Raw genomic sequence first — 18,402 nt, 5'->3', positions numbered from 1 at the left:
GGGATTACAGGAACTGGCCACCATGCCTGGCTAATTTTTTGTATATTTAGCAGAGGTGAGATTTTACCATGTTGGCCAGGCTGGTCTTAAACTCCTGACCTCAGGTGCTCTGCCCACCTCAGCCTCCCAAAATGCTGGGATTACAGGCATGAACCACCATGCCCAGCCCAGTTTGATTCTTTCTTAAAATGGCTAGATTTGGAAGCAGCCTAAGTGTTCATGAACAGATTAATGGATAAAGAAAATGTGGTACTTATACACAACGGAGTACTATTCAGCCATAAAAAGAATAAGATTCTGTCATTTGCAACAACATGGTTGGAACTGGAGATCATTATGCTAATGAAATAAGCCAGGCACAGAAAGACAAACATCATGCATCCTCATTTATAAGATCTAAAAATCAAAATAATTGAACTTCTGAAGAGAGAAGATACAAAGATGGTTACCAGAGGTTGGGAGAGGTAGTGCGGGGCTGGGAGGAGGTAGGGATGGTTAATGGGTACAAAAAAATAGAAAGTATGAATAAGACCTAGTATTTGATAGCACAACAGAGGGACTATAGTCAATAATAATTTAATTGTACATTTAAAAATAACTAAGAGAATAATTGGATTGTTTGTAACAGGAAGGATAAATGCTTGAGGGGATAGATACCCAATTTTCCATGATGTGATTATTACCCATTGTATATCTGTATCAAAATATCTCATGTATTCCAGAAATATATACAGCTACTATGTATGCACAAAAAATCAAAAACTTAAAAATTTTTTAAAATTTTTAAATGGCTTCATCTTTCAACTGTTGGATCATTGTACTGGTTTCCTTGGACTGAGTTTCAACCTTCTCCTGTATCTTGTTGAGCTTCCTTGCCATGCAGATTCTGAATTCTATGTCTGTCATTTCAGCCATTTTGATCTTGTTAAGAACCATTTCTGGGTAGTTAGTGTGGTCATTTGGAGGTAAGAAGACACTGACTGTTACAGTTGCCAGAGTTTTTGTGCTGGTTCTTTCTCATCTGTGTGGGCTGATGTTCCTTTAATCTTTGAAGTTGCTGTCCTTGAATGTGTCTTTTTTGCTTTTATATTTTTTGATGCCCTTGAGGGTTTGACTTTGGTATAAGTTGGGTTTACTCAATTGGCTTCCTTTCTGGATACTTTTAGGGGCCCAAGGGTCAGTTCAACACTCCTGGGCTGCATGTTCTAATTCTGTGGGGCTGAGACTGGGCCCGTGGCTTTGTTCTCTGGTTTCTTGAGATTAAGCACTGCTGTGCTGGAAAGGCCAAGGTGTTCCAGTCCAGTGGCAACAATAGGCCCATAAGGACTGCCAGCAAAAGCCTCTGATGGGGCAGCAGCAGGTGGGGGAGTGCAGGAGAGTGTGCTGCAGTGCGGAGGCCACGGAGGAGTGAGCAGCAGGAGGACAGTATGGCAGAGGGAGGGTATGGGCATGGGCACAGTGGTGAGGTGGCAGCAGTCCACACACATTCGCACACTGGCAGGACGGTGGTGGGTCTCAATGGGACTGTGCAGTGGTAGGGTAGCTGGGGGAGGCTGCAGGCAGGTGTCTGCCAGCTGGGGTGTCTGCAAAAGTGCTCCAGTGGGAACATGGCTGCTGCCAAGCATTTCAGCAGGGCAGCTGAGGCCTGCTACAAGTGGATGTGTCCAGGCCTGGACCCTAGGAGAGGCCAACAGACAGGAAGGTATTCATATCACGCTGACCCTATCCCACAGGCAAGACTGCCCTGCTCTCTCTAAATCTGGCAGCTAACAAAGTTTACAGACACCTAGAGGAGTATGGCAAGCCTTGGGGGATGAGTACTCCAAGGTTATGTTCCAGTGCAGACATTCTCACACCAAACTCTCCGGGCTCTGTGCAAGCTAGAGCTCTGTCTCTGCCAATTCTCTGGGCAGTTCTCCCTGCCAACTCAAATATCTGTCCATCGGGGTCGTGGGGTCTCCCATGGCTAGGATCCTGGAGGTCCACGGTGAGAGTGGGCTGCTCCATGCCTATTCCACTTACCACTTCCCTAAGAGCCACTTGTGGTCAGGATTGAGTTCCAGTGCTTGGCAACCCTGTGCAGGATTCCCAACTTTCTCTCCTTTCAGCCCCAGAGTCTGCATCCTGCCTCTATCCACTCTCAATGCCTTCTTTCCAAAGATCTGTTTGGAGTGTGCTTGTCTACTTGATGGTCTGGTCTCTCTTGGTGGGAGAAGGATGGGGAGGATCAGGAGAGGTCAACCAAGGGGTGCAAAATTACAGTTAGGAAGAATAAGTTCTATCTTCTATTACATAGTAGAGTGGCCATAGCTAATAACAGTATATTGTACGGCCGGGTGCAGTGGCTGATGCCTGTAATCCCAGCACCTTGGGAGGCCGAGGCGGGTGGATCACGAGATCAGGAGATCGAGACCATCCTGGCTAACACGGTGAAACCCCGTCTCTACTAAAAATACAAAAAAAATTAGCTGGGTGTGGTGGGCGCCTGTAGTCCCAGTTACTCGGGAGGCTGAGGCAGAAGAATGGCATGAACCCGGGAGGCGGAGCTTGCAGTGAGCTGAGTTTATGCCACTGCACTCCAGCCTGGGCAACTGAGCAAGACTCCGTGTCAAAAAAAAAAAAAAAAACAGTGTATTGTACATTTCAAGATAGCTGGAAAAGAGGATATTGAAAGTTTTCACCACAAAGAAATGATAAAGGTTTGAGGTGATGAACGTGCTACATGCTAACTACACTGATTTAATCATTTTACCATATATACAGGTATTGAAACATCACATTGTACCCCATAAACATGCATGATTATTATGTGTCAATTATAAACAAAAGAATACTCATAGCTTTAATTTATAAACTTTGAATCATACTATATTATTTCTTTTTTTATTATTATTTCAAATATATATATTTCACTTAATGATGTATTTTGAGCATCTTTCCATGTCAATAGTCAATATTTCTGTACCTGTTTGTTTTTTTGTTTTTTGTTTTGTTTTGTTTTGTTTTTGAGACAGGGTCTCACTTTGTCACCCAGGCTGGAGTGCAGCGCTGCAATCATGACTCACTGCAGCCTCCCTCTCCCAGGCTCAAGCAATCCTCCTGCCTCTGCCCCACAAGTAGCTGCACCTACAGGTGCACACCACCATGCCAGGCTAATTTTTGATTTTTTTTTTTGCAGAGATGGGGTTTTGCCATGTCACCCAGGCTTGTATCAAACTCCTAAGCTCAAGCGATCCACTCACCTCAGCCTCCCAAAGTGGTGGGAATATAGGCGTGAGCCACCACACCTGGCCTACCTATCATTGTTAATGGCAGTGAGACACTCTGTTGTGTTGATATAACTTATTTTCTTTTATAGGATATATAGATTATTTTTAATCTTTCATTACAACAAACTACTTTGCAATAAATATCTTTACGAATCATTTCCTTCATCCTCAATGTTTTCCTTAGGACAAACTCCTAAAAATAGTGTTTTGTTTTTGTAGTATTTTGGGGTCAAAGGGAGTGTACATTTGTAAAGCTTTTGATATAAGACCCTATGTTTTTCTGAGGACCCTTTGAAACATTTGTATAGAATTTCAGCAACATGCCAGTGAAATATGGAGTCTGAAAGTGGCAGAACTACACTTAAAGATGCCCTTAATCATCCACTTTCAGAGAATAACTCTGAGGTGCCAGCAGGTCAATAATTTTTTTTTTTTTTTTTTTTTTGACGGGACCTTGTTCTGTCACCAAGGCTGGAGTGCAGTGGTACAATCATGGCTCACTGCAACCTTGACCTCCTGGGCTCAAGTGACCCTTTTATCTCAGCCTCCTGAGTAGCTGGAACTGCAGGCACATGCCACCATGCCTGTCTAATTGTCTTATTTTCTTGTAGAGACAGGGTCTCCCTATGCTGCCCAGCCTAGTCTTGAACTCCTGGGCTCAAGTAATCCTCCCATCTCAGCCTCCCAGAGTGCTGGGATTACAGATGTGAGCCATTGCGCCTGGCCCTGATTACTTATTTAGTATATTATGTATTACCCGGAAAGTCTGAAAGACAACAGTTTAGTTTATATGTACAGAATACACCCTACAAGACTTTTCTCACTATTTTCTAATGTTAGTTAATTTGATTTAGGATTTGTTTCTTTGGATTGACATTTGGGTTGCTATTGCTATGTTTTAATAAGTAGACATTTTCTGGTTTAGCACAGTAAGATAGTAGTTTGTAATGGGATGGTATGCCAGCAAACTTCCACTCTACCAGTCTACAACAGCTAAGAGCTATACTTTCCATTTTGGTTACAACTAGGGGCGGCCATGTGACTTGGCACTGGCCAATGATATGCAAGCTGCAAGGATGTGAGCCCTCTCCTCGGCCCTTCTCCTCTTCCCACTGGTTGGAATGCAGATGGCAGCAATTGCAGAAGCAGCTACATTATTAGACCACAAGATGGAAACTTCATGTTGAGAATGGCAGAGCACCCAGATGGAAAGAGCCTGATTGATCCCTTGCACTATGAAATGGCCATATCAGCTATAGTCTATTTAAGCTCTACTATTTTGTGAGAAAGAAAAAAACTTCCATTTGTCTGACACTGTTATTTTGGCCTTTGTGTCAGGACTGACCTGGTATCCTAATACAGAAGATTTGAGGAGTTTGACCATTTATTTTCACTGGCCACTACCAGAATATTCCATGTGGCAGATTCAAATTGTAACAAAGATTTTTTCAGGTTAAATGACAAGGAATATCGTTGACAGCCAAGTAAGTGAAAGCCAAAATATTTTACTAAGAAATAGGTACAAATTATTTCACTATTTAATAAGTTTTTTCCTTTGAAACTAAAATCCACTTACAGTTTATAAAAGGAATGATTTGGTTCGCTGACTTTTTGGCTTGCTCTGTAGTGAGTGAAAAGTTAGACTCCATAGCTTTGGTCTCTGTTTGATATAACTCTTGGTGATTCTATAGATTTCCCCAATGTCTTTCATATTCAGGGATATTATAAAGATAAAGCTTTATAAGAATTAACTCAAATTGCATATGAAAACATGCAAACATCACTTTTATAAATTCTAACCATACTTACATATTACCTCACAGGCTAAAAAGATCTAGATACCACTAACTAAATGATAATTTTTATGGTATTTAGTAAATATATGAAGTTGATGATATTTATATCCATGTTAGAGGTGAGGAACATGAGAAGAAAAAAGCAATTAGGTCACAAATGAGTTGATTGGTAGACACTAAAGATTTACCAAAATGGAGATCTTGATATACAGTTTATACAGTTGGCCACTGAACAACACAAGTTTGAACTGCATGGGTCCACTTATACACAGATTTTTTTTTTTTTTTTTTGAGACAGGGTCTTACCCTGTCACCCAGGCTGGAGGGCAGTGGCACGATCACAGCCCACTGCAGCCTCAGCCTCCCAGGCTGAAGTGATCCTCCCACCTCAGCCTCCTGAGTAACTGGGACTACAGGCATGTGCCACCATACCTGGCTAATTCGTGTTTTGTTTTGTTTTTGTAGAGACAGGGTTTCACCATGTTGCCCAGGCTGGTTTCAAACTCCCGGACTCAAGTGTCTGCCCGCCTTGGCCTCCCAAAGTGCTGTGATTATAGGTATGTGCCACCGTGCCCAGCCAACAGAGGTTTTTCCATAAATATATTGGAACATTTTTTTGGAGATTTGCGACAATTTGAAAAAACTTGCAGACAAAATGTGCAGCCTAGAAATATCAAAAAATTAAGAAAAAAATTAGGTATGTCATACATGCATAAAATATATGTAGATACTAGTCTATTGATCATTTACTGTCACAAAATATATAAAAGTCTATTACAAAAAGTTAAAATTTATCAAAACTTACACACACAGACCATTCATGGCCTCATTTGTAGTTGAGAGAAATGTAAACAAACATAGAAATGCAGTATTCACTTAAAACTGCACAAAATTAACTGCAGCAAATACTATACTGCTGTAATAATTTTGTGGCCACCTCCTGTTGCTATTGCTATGAGTTCAAGTGTTGCAAGTATCTGCTTAAAACACTGTGTGATGCTAATTATCTCCACGTGAGCCATTTGTCTTTCCAGTAGAATTGCAGTAAAAAGTATCTCTCACAGTTCTTGCCTATTTTTCACCGTGCTTAGTGAAATATCTCAAACTTGAATAACACCAAGGGACCCATACGAATGCCACCAATGATGCTGGAAGTGCTCCCAAGAATCAGAGAAAGTCATGACATGACAAGAAGAAGTTGAATTGCTTGATATGTACCGTAACTTGAGATCTGCAGCTGCAGTGGCTGCCGTTTCAGACGGAGGATTCGTCTTGGAAACAGAAGACATAAACTTAATAAACACAGAATGGTACCATAAACATATTTATCTTCTTTATGATTTTCTTAATGACCTTTTCTCTAGCTTACTTTATTGTAAGATGACAGCATATAATATAACATACAAAATGTGTTAAGCAACTGTTCAGGTTATTGGTAAGGCTCACGGTAGGCTAGCAGTAGTTAAGTTTTTGGGGAGTCAAAACTTATAGGAGAATTTTTGACCGCAGGGGCATCGGCATCCCTAACCCTTACATTGCTCAAGGGTCAACTGTACATAATATCTCCACACTGTATATCTATCTCTCCAGCTGTACATCTCTAGCATCCATTTCTTTCTTTCTAATAGCACCCGGAATTCCTTTTGGAGAAAGGAAACCCCCTAGGCAGTGTTCCATCCTGTAAATGCAGATGCATGTCTCCGTGGAAATGGAAGGGACCATATCCTCCCTGGCCCCTGACTCACCTCGGCCAAGGAGCAGGCAATGAGGAATCCGCCAGGCAATGCTCTCCCCTGGCTTTTTGAAACTTGAGAGAGACACAAGGAAACAGCTGTGGCTCTGACCTCAAGAATTCTTTTTGAGTGCCCAAGGTTCCGGCCTATTTCCAAACCTGGCTCTCCAATATCCCATCAATTTTAAGCACAACACCACCGGCACCAAATCTTTCATGCCTATAAATATTCTTTAGCTTCAGTTAGTCAGTTTTTGTTAGCAACAGCCAAGGATTCTCATCATTATACAACTTCACATTCTCTAGTGAGTACTCTTTGTTAAAAACCTAAATAAGTGAATATATATAAAATTATGTTAAAAAGTTTTATAGGGTATATGTCTATGTTTTGTTGGATACAATTCAAGAATTTTGTATGTGTATTTTAGTTTTTTCCCCTTTAAGATAAAAATACTTTCTGCCTGAAACTTTTTTTTTTTTTTTTTTTTAAAAAACAAAGTCTTGCTCTGTGGCCCAGACTGGAGTGTAGTGGCGTGATCTTGGCTTACTGCAACCTCCCCATTCTGGGTTCAGGCAATTCTCCTGCCTCACCCTCCCAAGTAGCTGAGACTACAGGCACACGCCACCATGCCCAGCTAATTTTATATTTTTAGTAGAGACAGGGTTTCACCATGTTGGCCAGGCTGGTCTTGAACTCCTGACCCCAGGTGATCCACCTGCCTTGGCCTCCCAAAGTGCTGGGATTACAGGGATGAGCTACCACGTCTGCCCGGTCTGAAAGTTTTAACATGTACTGTAACACTTAAGTAGCTTTTTTAAGTTGCTGAATTATTCTTTTTTTATATACTAATTTACATCTTCTGAATTAATCTGTATTCTTTAAAATAATTAGTAAATATCATGGTACAGCTTCAGATTTTATCTTTTCCACACTAGGAATGCTAAACCAAATTGGGAAACAATTTAATAGTTAAAACCAGTAAGTTAGCACTCCTAATGCACAGAATTATTTGCCTCTGATTTGCACACTTTTCCATTTTACACATCAGCCAAGCGGAAACAACTGGTTGCTAAGCAACAGTTTTTCCCTCAACAACCAGAAATAGAATACATAGAAGGTCAATTTAAAAAAATATTTAATATACACATATATGAAGTTAAAGAGGGCACGTGTCCCATAGTTTGGCTAGTTGCCTAGAATTCTTGTCATGAATATTGAATTCATGGTGACACTTTGTGAATTCTGGATACCTTTGATGTATGAATCCTTGCGTAACTATATCATTTTGTATTTTCTTCCAGTATGTTCCTTGTTCCTCGCTACTGAAAAACTGTGGAGTAACACGGAAATCAGGATTTTAAAGCAAATTTCTTTTGAAAAACTGTTTGTAAATTGTACAGTTAGGTTTTGTTGAACCAAGTCATTCTTAAAGTAGCATTAACATTCCTGTTGCACTACTGTTCTCTCTGTAAAAACTACATATGTATTTAATGCTCTGGAAAGATATAGTCTGAGTGGTTAATAGTGACTACCACACGCAAATGACCATTCCCTTTCATATCTATGTATTCTTTACAAAGAAAATAATAACTGCTAGCAATTATTGGGTGTTTACAAAGTACTAGGCACTGTTCTAAGCTCAATGTACATATTAACTTGCATTAATATTCCCCACTTGGCAGATGAGGACAAAGCCTCGGAGAGGTTATATAACTTGCTCAAAGTCATGAATCTAAGAAGCTGCAGAGCCAGTATTTGAACTCAAGCAGTGAGGCTCCAGGTCTTCACCACTTCACTGTTCTGCCTTTTACAAGGTGGTTCCCATATTGCCTCAATACTTTCTTAAAAAATTATACTGCCCCAGGACACACAGAATTATAGTTATCTCTGGGTGCTTAATTCATTAGCAGCTTTTCACCACTGGCTTTAATCAGTTTCACACCAGCAGGAATTAAGAGCATAACAGAAATGGGAGGAGTGATGAAGATCAACATGTGGATTGATTCAGTCAACAGAGAACTAAAATTGTGCCAAATCAACGGAACCTGTGGCCACATGCTACACTTACTCAAAATAGATCACGCAGCTACAGAAGTTTCTAAGGAATCTCTTTAAATAAATACCATTTCTGGAATTGATTTTCTTCTTAAAGGTATATTTAGTGATTTCTTTTCAAAATGTACTTAGTATACAAAAAAAGAATATAAGACAAACATTATTATTCTTAGCAGCTAGAGTGAGATACTATCTTAATGAGAGCCAATCATTTGTTCAGAAAGTGTTTTATTTTGTCTGCTTAGACTCTAGGCGGACAAGGATTTGCACACCTGTGGTCTAGCTACACACAGAAGAATGTTGGATAAAATGTAGAGTTTTTTAAGTTTGGAAGAAGACTGAAAGAAAAGGAGACAGGGTAACTGACAGGAGAGAAGAGATGTCCAGTGTGTATTTGGAGGTGAAATGTTTTGAGTGACAGAGAATCCCCTATAAATTCATTAAAAAATTTCCATATTTCTAAATAAATAAACATTATTTTCATTTAGAGTACTTGATAACAAATATCCTTTAAAGTAACTTTACCCTCCCTTTATATTGTTATTTAAATTTCTAAAGTGATACAAATTAATAAAAAGCCATGTTCTGGTATATAAGTTTCTCTTCTTTCTCACTTTTGGGATCAATGTAGAAAAGATGAGTGTTTAACAGCAATAGAGGCAGAAATTATTTTCTCCTTAAATTATTCCCCCATGGAGGTAGATAAGGTATTCAAATAAAGAAAACTATAAATCAGACTGGAAAAAGACCACTGAAAACTTTGCTGATTAAAATCAATTTAGGAAAGACGTAAAATGCCAAATACACTGGTTAATCTCTTTGTTAGAACATTTTTGTGTTCATTCAGTCATTCATTCTGTGTTAGGACACTTCCCTGGACACTGGAGACACAGAAATGAAATGCACACTCCTATACTCACACTCGAGAAGCAGCAGAAATGTATATAAACATGAAATTGCAGCTTAATGTAAAGCCTCCTAATGGAGGTAGAAAGAGGGTAGTGGGAACCTGTGGGGATGGATTGACCTCGTAGGAAAATGAGATCTAGGTCTTGAAGCATGAGAACAAATTTGCTAGAGAGTTAATAATATTGCAAAGTCCCAGGAAGACATATATATGAGGTCAGCGAGAACTCTTTGTACTTCAGATTAGGCCAGGGAGACAGGATAGGGCTGGGAAGCTGGGATTTTATTTACTGTGTAGAAAATGTGGACTTTATCCTGAGGGCAACTGGTAGCTGACAGAGATGCTGGAAGACAGTGAAGCATATTATAAATGTCAATGTTATAAGTCATGGCAACATACAAATAAAAACATAACTAAAAAAATTAGAAGAGAGTGAAACAATGGATACATGTGCTAATGTGCTCAGTTTTCATAGCAAGAAGTCAATAGGTATATCTAAAAATCAGTTAGAAAATAGAGGCCATCTGTATTATGCAGTCATAAGAGACAACCAGTAGACAAACTGAATAAGCTAGACCTGACAAATATGAGAAGGTAAAAGACAGTAATTTAGGTACAGGGTTCTATGAGAATGCTTCCCATTCTCTACATCAAAGAGTCAAGAGATATTGCCCCGAGGTGATAAATCACGGATGAGAAATTGGCAGAACTTAAAATCGCTGCCTCTGCAAAAGAACACTTTGTTAGAAGAGGTTCCTGGGGAACAAGATGTTTATTTTCATTGACTATGCTTTTACATAGTTTGAATGATCATTTTTTTCTTCTATGCTTATAGCTCCCACCTATAATCCTAGCACTTCAAGAGGTTGAGACAGGCAGATCACTTGACCAGGCAGACACACGAGCCTGGTCAACATGGCAAAACCCCATCTCTACTAAAAATACAGAAATTAGCTAGGCACGGTGGCATGTACCTGTAATCCCAGCTACTTGGGAGGCTGAGGCAGGAGAATAGCTTGAACCTGGGCAGTGAGCCAACATCACGTCACAGCACTCCAACCTGGGTGACAGAGTGACACCTTGTCTCAAAAAAAAATTATGTATGCTTGAAGGAGAGAAATGGGGAGGGAAAAGGGAAGAGAAGAGAGAGGAAACAAAATAGTGGGGAGAGAGAAAGACAGAGATTGGCAAAAGGCTACCACTAGGTAGAAATCTGCCTGGCATTGGTCAGGCAAGGTAGATATACAACTCCTACCCATCCCCCTTCCTAGAGCAGTCTCATCAAACATTTACCCAGGCCTTTTATCTTGAGTTATTATTCACAGTTTAACTAGGTCTTTGATTAAAAACAAATAGGAACTAGTCTAAAAGGAAATATATGTAGAATGTGCGCTACGAATTAAGATGACACCAAATATAAAATATTAAGTAGCTCTGACTTTTTTGAAGCAGAAGTAATAGAGTTACCAAAGTTATATTTTAGCTCCCAGCTTCACAAGTAAAATTGCTTAACATACCACATAAAATATATAAGTGCCACATTTTTACAACCATAAACTGAGATGTGAAATCTGACAATGAGTTTTTTCAGAGCTGTGAATGTATTATAGAAAATGTCTGTTAGAAGTATAATGTTAAAAAAAAAGTTAACTATTGAATAAATCACATTTATTGAAAAGAATATGATTCTAAAGAAGATCATTCCCAAGATCCTATAAGAAAGTGCTTTCTGCTGGACACAATGGCTCACTCACACCAGTAATCCCAACTCTTTAGGAGGCCAAGGTGGGAGAATCGCTTCAGCCCAGGAGTTCAAGACCAGCCTTGGCAATATAGGGAGGCCCTATCTGTAAAAGAAATTTTTTTAATTGGCTGGGCATGGTGGCACATGCCTGTACTCCCAGCTGCTCAGGAGGCTGAGGTGGAAGGATTGTTTGAACCTAGGAGGTCAAGGCTGCAGTGAGCAGTGATTTTGTTACTGTACTCCAGCCTGGGTGACAGAGAGCAAGATCCTATCTCAAAAAAAAAAAAAAAAATTGAAAGTACTTTCTGTTGATTTTGATACCTGGAATTATTTCCCTATATCTGGTGCAAAAGGCAAAAGGGGCACAGATGCTTTTTCTTTTTCTTTCATCACTTTCTCCAACAGCATTATTTATCACTGTACAATCTTTAAAATTCAATTTCTCACCTCCTCTCTTAGGAGTAGGTCTCCGAAGAGATGTTTATTACTCTTCTAGTAATAAACAACCTTCACTGATATAATGAGAAAAAACTGTCTTTAACTCATGCACTCATGATAAAACATAGACTCTGAAGACTTCAGTGAACTTAAAATAATTAGTACTGGTGTCATTTCTCTACTTTAGATATAGAAAACCTAAGGAACAAACATGTAAAGCCTTTAATCATAAATTATAATGTAGATGCTAAGTTAACTTTTTTTTATTTCTTCGTAATTTTGTATGCATGTTAGGGATGATTCAAATCTTATTAAAACAGTCTTAATGAGTTAGAATGAAAAAAATGTCATAGGAGTTTTAACTTTCCCTTGGAAATAACATCTTTCTTTTGTGACAAAATTCAAGCTAAATTTTTTAAAATACAGTTTAAAAAAATCAACAACAATCTGTTGGAAGATTTTGCTAAAAAGCAAAGAGCCAATATCCCTAAAAAGAAAAGATTCGTGCCATCATTCTGAGACAAAAAGAATGACATCAACTACACTCAAGGCAAAACAATTTTTAAATGCTTCTTATGGTAGGATCATCTACATAATACCTGACATGACAAATAAGCCCTTCCTCTTCGCACGTAAAAACGTATCTATATCTATATCTATATGGCTATATTCAATAATATTCAAGAGTCTGAGGGCTGACTCTGCAAGACCTGAGTTGAAAGCTCAGCTTTGACACCAGCTAGGTGATCTCAGACCAGTTATTTAATCTAGGTCTTGGTTTCCTAAAAGCACCTGTTTTACAGAGTTGTGGTGGGGAATAAATAGAAAAATGGATATAAAGTGCTTAGCATAGTGAATGGCACAATGTTAGCTTTTGCTCTAAGTAAACTTTATTTAGTTGTTTTAACAGAAATATTTTCTATTTTAAAAAGTACCTTTTAACGCAAATATCCTAGGCTGGTAGTTAACTTTTAGTAAGTGAAACACACACACACACACACACACACACACACACACACACACAGAGAATTGTGCTTAGTTACCTGCTACAGATCTAACAAAGGAAATCTAAATGGTAACAATTTAGAAGCCACAGATGAAGTTATAACATCACCCAGCCCCTCACTGGCCATCTTCATCAGGGACCATCTCCTTCCAGAGGGCCCTCTCCCAAGGAATGCTTTTTCATTGAGAAACTATTTTCTCACTAGCAAGAAATGATTCGGTTAATGTCTGTTGGGATGAGAAGACCACTTATGTGATCAAGGGTAACTCCTACAAAACACTTTATAAATCCAATGCCAACATGATTTTCCTTTGACACTTCTACCTTAGCATGCTGACAATTCCAGCATCAAACATTCTCCTCTGGGCAGGGAGGGGAGGTGGTCAAGTGGAAGAGGTATTGAGAAGACACACATATACCAATAATATGTAACCCACAAAGCCTAAAACATTTTCTATCTGGTTCTTGACAGAAAAAGTTTGTCAACCCATGCTTTAGAGCCTAAACACTAAACTTCGAGAGCCCCTGCTTTAAGAATTTCAAACTCCACAAGCAAATCAAATAGAATCCTTGGTTCCTGCATAATGAATGATGTCAACAAGTTTTAGTTATGGGTCTGAGATATTGACTAGAAAAGGACATTTTTTCTTCTTGCATCTATTTGTTTGAATTACTGTAGATGAAATAATTGGCTTTGTGGCACAGAGTTGTCATTCAATCAGAATCATGTGCCATCCGTCCTATCACTGGGACTGGAACTGAGAACAGGAACAGGAACTTTCCTAAAGCCAGCAGTCCCCTGGGTCATGCAGCCCTGAGAATCACCGCTCAGCAGTAACACTCCCAGCCAGAAAATCAACTCAGAAGCTCTGAAAACTGAGAGTTTTCCATGCTTTGGGCTCTAAAACTCATTGTTGTGGAAAAACCTGAATGCAACTGATGTGGGCGATTTGTTGCCTTTACACACCTAGTGTGGCTATTCACACTTTTGCTGCAGAAGTGTTGGCATGTTTGAGTACAGGGCACTACCCTAAAGTCTGCTGAGTGTGGAACAAATTGGAGTTCATGCACTGCCTTCTAAAACCTGAAGAAAAGAAATTGGAATTCTGAACACAGCTGGTCCCAATGGTTTTCAATAGGGAACTATAAACCTATGTTGCATTTGATTATGGTTACAGCAAAAGAGGAACTAAGCAGTCGCTACTACCTTGAAATGGGTGAATTCTTTTTTCCATGACACTCTCACATAATAACCCCCCACCTTCAGTTTTTTAGTGTTTGCAAACACTAAAAGCCTAACATTAATTCCAGTAAACAAGTGAATGCATCATACTAATAGGTATCTCTTTTAAGAAGGATTGTGTACACAGTAGTAACATCAGGGTTAAAAACACTACGAATATAAACAGAAGTAAGTGAGAAGAACTCACCAAGGCTGGAGTGCAGTGGGTGATCACAGCTCAGTGCATCCATGAGCTCCTGGGCTCAAGTCATTCTCCTGCCTCAGCTTCCTGATTTACTAGCACTAATAGGCACATGCCAACACACTTGGCGTTTTTTTTTTTTTTTTTTTTTTTTTTTAGTAGTGACAGGGCCTTACTATTTTTAAGGTTATACACACTCTTCTCTCTCCATTGTTACCACTTGAAATTTAAATGAATTTAAACCAAAAAATTATTTTTTGAGACCTTCTTACGTGCCAGGCACGAAGGTAGGTACATTGTAAACAGAACAGGCATTTTCTGTCATAAGAAAACTAACAAGATTCATCTAGTTACTCATACATTTACACAAAAAATACATTTATTGAATGCCTTCTACAAACTAAGCACTATTCTAGGTGCTAGGGATTTGGCACTCAATAAGGTAGAGAAAAATCCTTGTCATCACAAATGCTACATCCTAATAGAAAGAGGTAGATAATAAGCAAAATAAAAAAAATAAGTAAAATAAATAAATACAAAGCAGAGCAGAAAATGGGGAGTGCCAGAATGAGGGATGCAATTTTAAATAGGGGGATCAGAGAAGGCCTCACTGACAAGAACACATTTTAGAAAAGTGACAGAAATGAGAGACCACCATGGATATTGGGGGGTGGGGGCTCCAGTCAGAGAATTAACAGGTGTCAAGGTCCTAGGGTAGGGGAGAGTGCTGCCACCTTTGAGGAATAACAAGGAGGCCAGGGTGGCTGCAGAAGAGCAAACAAAGAGAAAAATTAGTAGAAGACAAAGTAAAGAAATAGGAGTAGCTCGTGTAGGACCACACAGGCCACTGTAAAGACTGGATTTTAGTCTGAATGAAATAGAGAACCTTGGGAGGATTTTGAGCAGTTGAGCAGCTCACTAATACTTTAGAACTTTCTTTTTACCATGAAAGCACTGAGTGTGGAAGAACATCCAGTAAAGCGATTTCCCTCTACTAAGAGGTCCGTGAAGGCCTCCCTGAAGAAATGACATTGAGACCTGAAGAACTTGTCCACTGTGGGAGATCAGTTCTAAGGAAAAGGGAGGAGCACTCTCTGGCTAAGAGGACTATCTAATGGAAGGAAGAACAGAGCAAGTGGGAGGATTTTAAAGTCATGATAAGCATCTCATAATTCATCTGCTAAGAGTAATGAGTACGAAATTATTGAAGGGTTTTAAGCAAGAGAGTGACATGGTCTGCCCAGGGTTTATAGACACTGGTTGTTTTTTATAAAATGGAACAGGCGGTGTTTTTAAACTGCAGGTCATCACTCATGAATGCAAGAGGTTACCAACTAGCTTTTTTTTTTTTTTTTTTTTAAATGAAACATTAGATAACATCAGAATATCCCGCAAGCTGTGAGGGTAAGTATAGTTTGCAGGGAACTTGATTCTGTATATATACATATGTCTGAAGTTTGAAGTCACTTTGGTTAGAAGGAAGGACCTACAGAAGAGGAAAGCAGTAGAGACTGTGCTGTAACTTTAGTAAAGGTATTGCTGGCTGCTGAGACTAAATAGGGAGAGAAGCAAAAGGACCCACCTAATGGATGTGGGGCAAAGGGAAAGGTCAAGGGCAGTTTTAAGAACTGGATAGATGGAGGCAACATCACTGAAATTGAGAAGACAGGCGGGGGAAATGATGAGTTGAATTTTCAGCATGTTGCCTGCAAGACTTCACAATGGAGATTTTCAGCTTAACACACATGATGAGGCTGGATACTGAGATTTGGAAGTGGTCAGCATTAACTGTAAAACAAATTTTTTAAGGATTTCATGACAATTTATTTCATATAATGTTGTAGTCATCCCATGTAATATTTTGGGAGAAATTTATACTTTAAAAAATTGGTGGTATATCTGAATTCATATTTAATAGAGCATCCTGTATTTTATCTGGCAATCTTAGAGTTCAAGTCCCCTGACAACAGCAGTAGACATACCAGTTAGGACAGAATGACCACAATCCAGGCAAAAGGGAAGAAAACACTAAAACTAGAGTTTCATAGGAATTCTTTGCTTGACATTTTTTAAGAGACTGGGTATCGCTCTGTCACCAAGGCTGGAGTGCAGTGGGGGATCACAGCTCACTGCATCCATGGGGCTCAAGTCATTCTCCTGCCTCAGCTTCCTGATTTACTAGCACTACAGGCACACGCCAACACACTTGGCCTTTTAAAAATTTTTATTTATTTATTTTCTTGGTAGTGACAGGGCCTTACTATACTACCTGGGCTGATCACAAACTCCTGGCCTCAAGCGATTCTCCCGCCTCAGCCTCCCAAAGTTCCGAGATTACAGATGTAAGCCTCTGTGCCTGGCCTGCTTGCTTAGTATAAACGCAAATTCTCAAATGTAAATTTAAATGATTAACTTTTAAATTATTTATAAGCACAATGCCATTCTACAGACTACCTCTCTGTCAGGGTCGGGATGTATACCTGGTGTCTTGGAGTGTGTGGCTGGCTCCAGCTATGGGGCTCAGAAGCATGATGGGCCCTGCTGTCTGCTATTGCAGATTCTCATAGAACACGTCACCCCAGAGAGGGAATTGAGAGCTGGTCGGGCTGTCCTAAAGGGACTTAACTGTGGGAAGAAAGTTCCGTTTGTGTTTTTCACTTCAATAGAACTTGTTTACAGTGTTGAACTTGACATAAAAACAAAAACTGAATGGTCCCATTGTAGATACAACTTTCCTTCAGGAAATGTTTAAACCACACACATTCTCAATATGTAAACCCATGATTTTCGTTATTTGGTTAAAAAAAAAAAAGCCATGGAAAAACAAAATAAAAATAAATGCTACATATCAGAACTATTTCAAAATACATAATATTTTCTTCTTTCAGGGCAGCTGTGCTCCTACTGCCCTGAAGTTTCATATAATACACGCTATAAATGGAATTCCATGGCCTTGATCTATCAGCAAACACTAAAGACCTCACTGTCCCTGGGCTCTGTCTCCAGAAGGCTCCCCGGGGAAAAAAAAAAAAAAAAAAAAAAAAGAGCAAACAATTGCACACACATGGATGCATTCTCAAAGGGGATTGGCAGGTCCCACAATGACAGTATCTTGGTTTTTGCAGGCCCAAGTTCCATGAGCAGAAATGTCTACAATGGCAAAAGAATTTTTAAAAACTTGTAAATAGATGTGGAACAGAAACATGATTAAAAAAACATGAGTGACATCTGTCATTTAATCACATGACATCTTCAACACTCAGATTCAAATGTAATTTCAGTAAGGGCAGTAATGCTAGTTGGGGCCCTGTTTTCTCTTCACAAAGTGAGGTGAGGTGAAGAGTCCAAGGAAGCCAGTCAGCATGTTCAAGAGGATGCTGAAAGTATTCAAGCTTTTCATCTTTAATCTGTCAACAGCAACTCAGTAACCAAAAGTGGCCATTTCAATTCTTCCATTCATTCAGTAAATACCTACTGAGAGCCAAGTTTTGATATGTGGAATTTATTTTTATTTTGTTTTTCCGTGGCTTTTTATTTTAAACCAAATAATTAAAATCATGGGTCTACATATTGAGAAGGTGTGTGGTTTAAACATTTTCCTGAAGGGAAGTTATATCTACAATAGGACCACATGCACTGTGATGGCACCTGTGCTTCAAGAATAGAAAAGGCCGTTCTGTTGGGGCACAGTTTTCTGTGTCTTTGACATAGTGCTTGGACATGCTGAGTACTTTGAAAATGGAAAGGCTTCAGAAATAAGCCTCAGAAGTAAGTCTCAGAACTGAGGTCTCCGTCAGACGTTCCCACCTCTGAATCTTTCTGATCTTCCCTCCCAAAGCACCAGGAGGTACTTCCAGAGGAATTTTCTTACCTAAGAAAGCTTCTTTCCAACAGCTTTCCAAAAATTGTCTTAAGACCTCCTCCCTAGGAATCTCATCAAATAACCAGGAAAAATCAATCTCAACCACCAAAGAGAAAAGAAAACAGTGGGAGTTGTCACCATGCCCAGGCAGACTTTTAATCTATTCTT

This window comes from Macaca fascicularis, chromosome 1 (assembly GCF_037993035.2).
Source record: "Macaca fascicularis isolate 582-1 chromosome 1, T2T-MFA8v1.1".
Taxonomy (NCBI): domain Eukaryota; kingdom Metazoa; phylum Chordata; class Mammalia; order Primates; family Cercopithecidae; genus Macaca; species Macaca fascicularis.
This window is presented reverse-complemented; position numbering follows the sequence as displayed.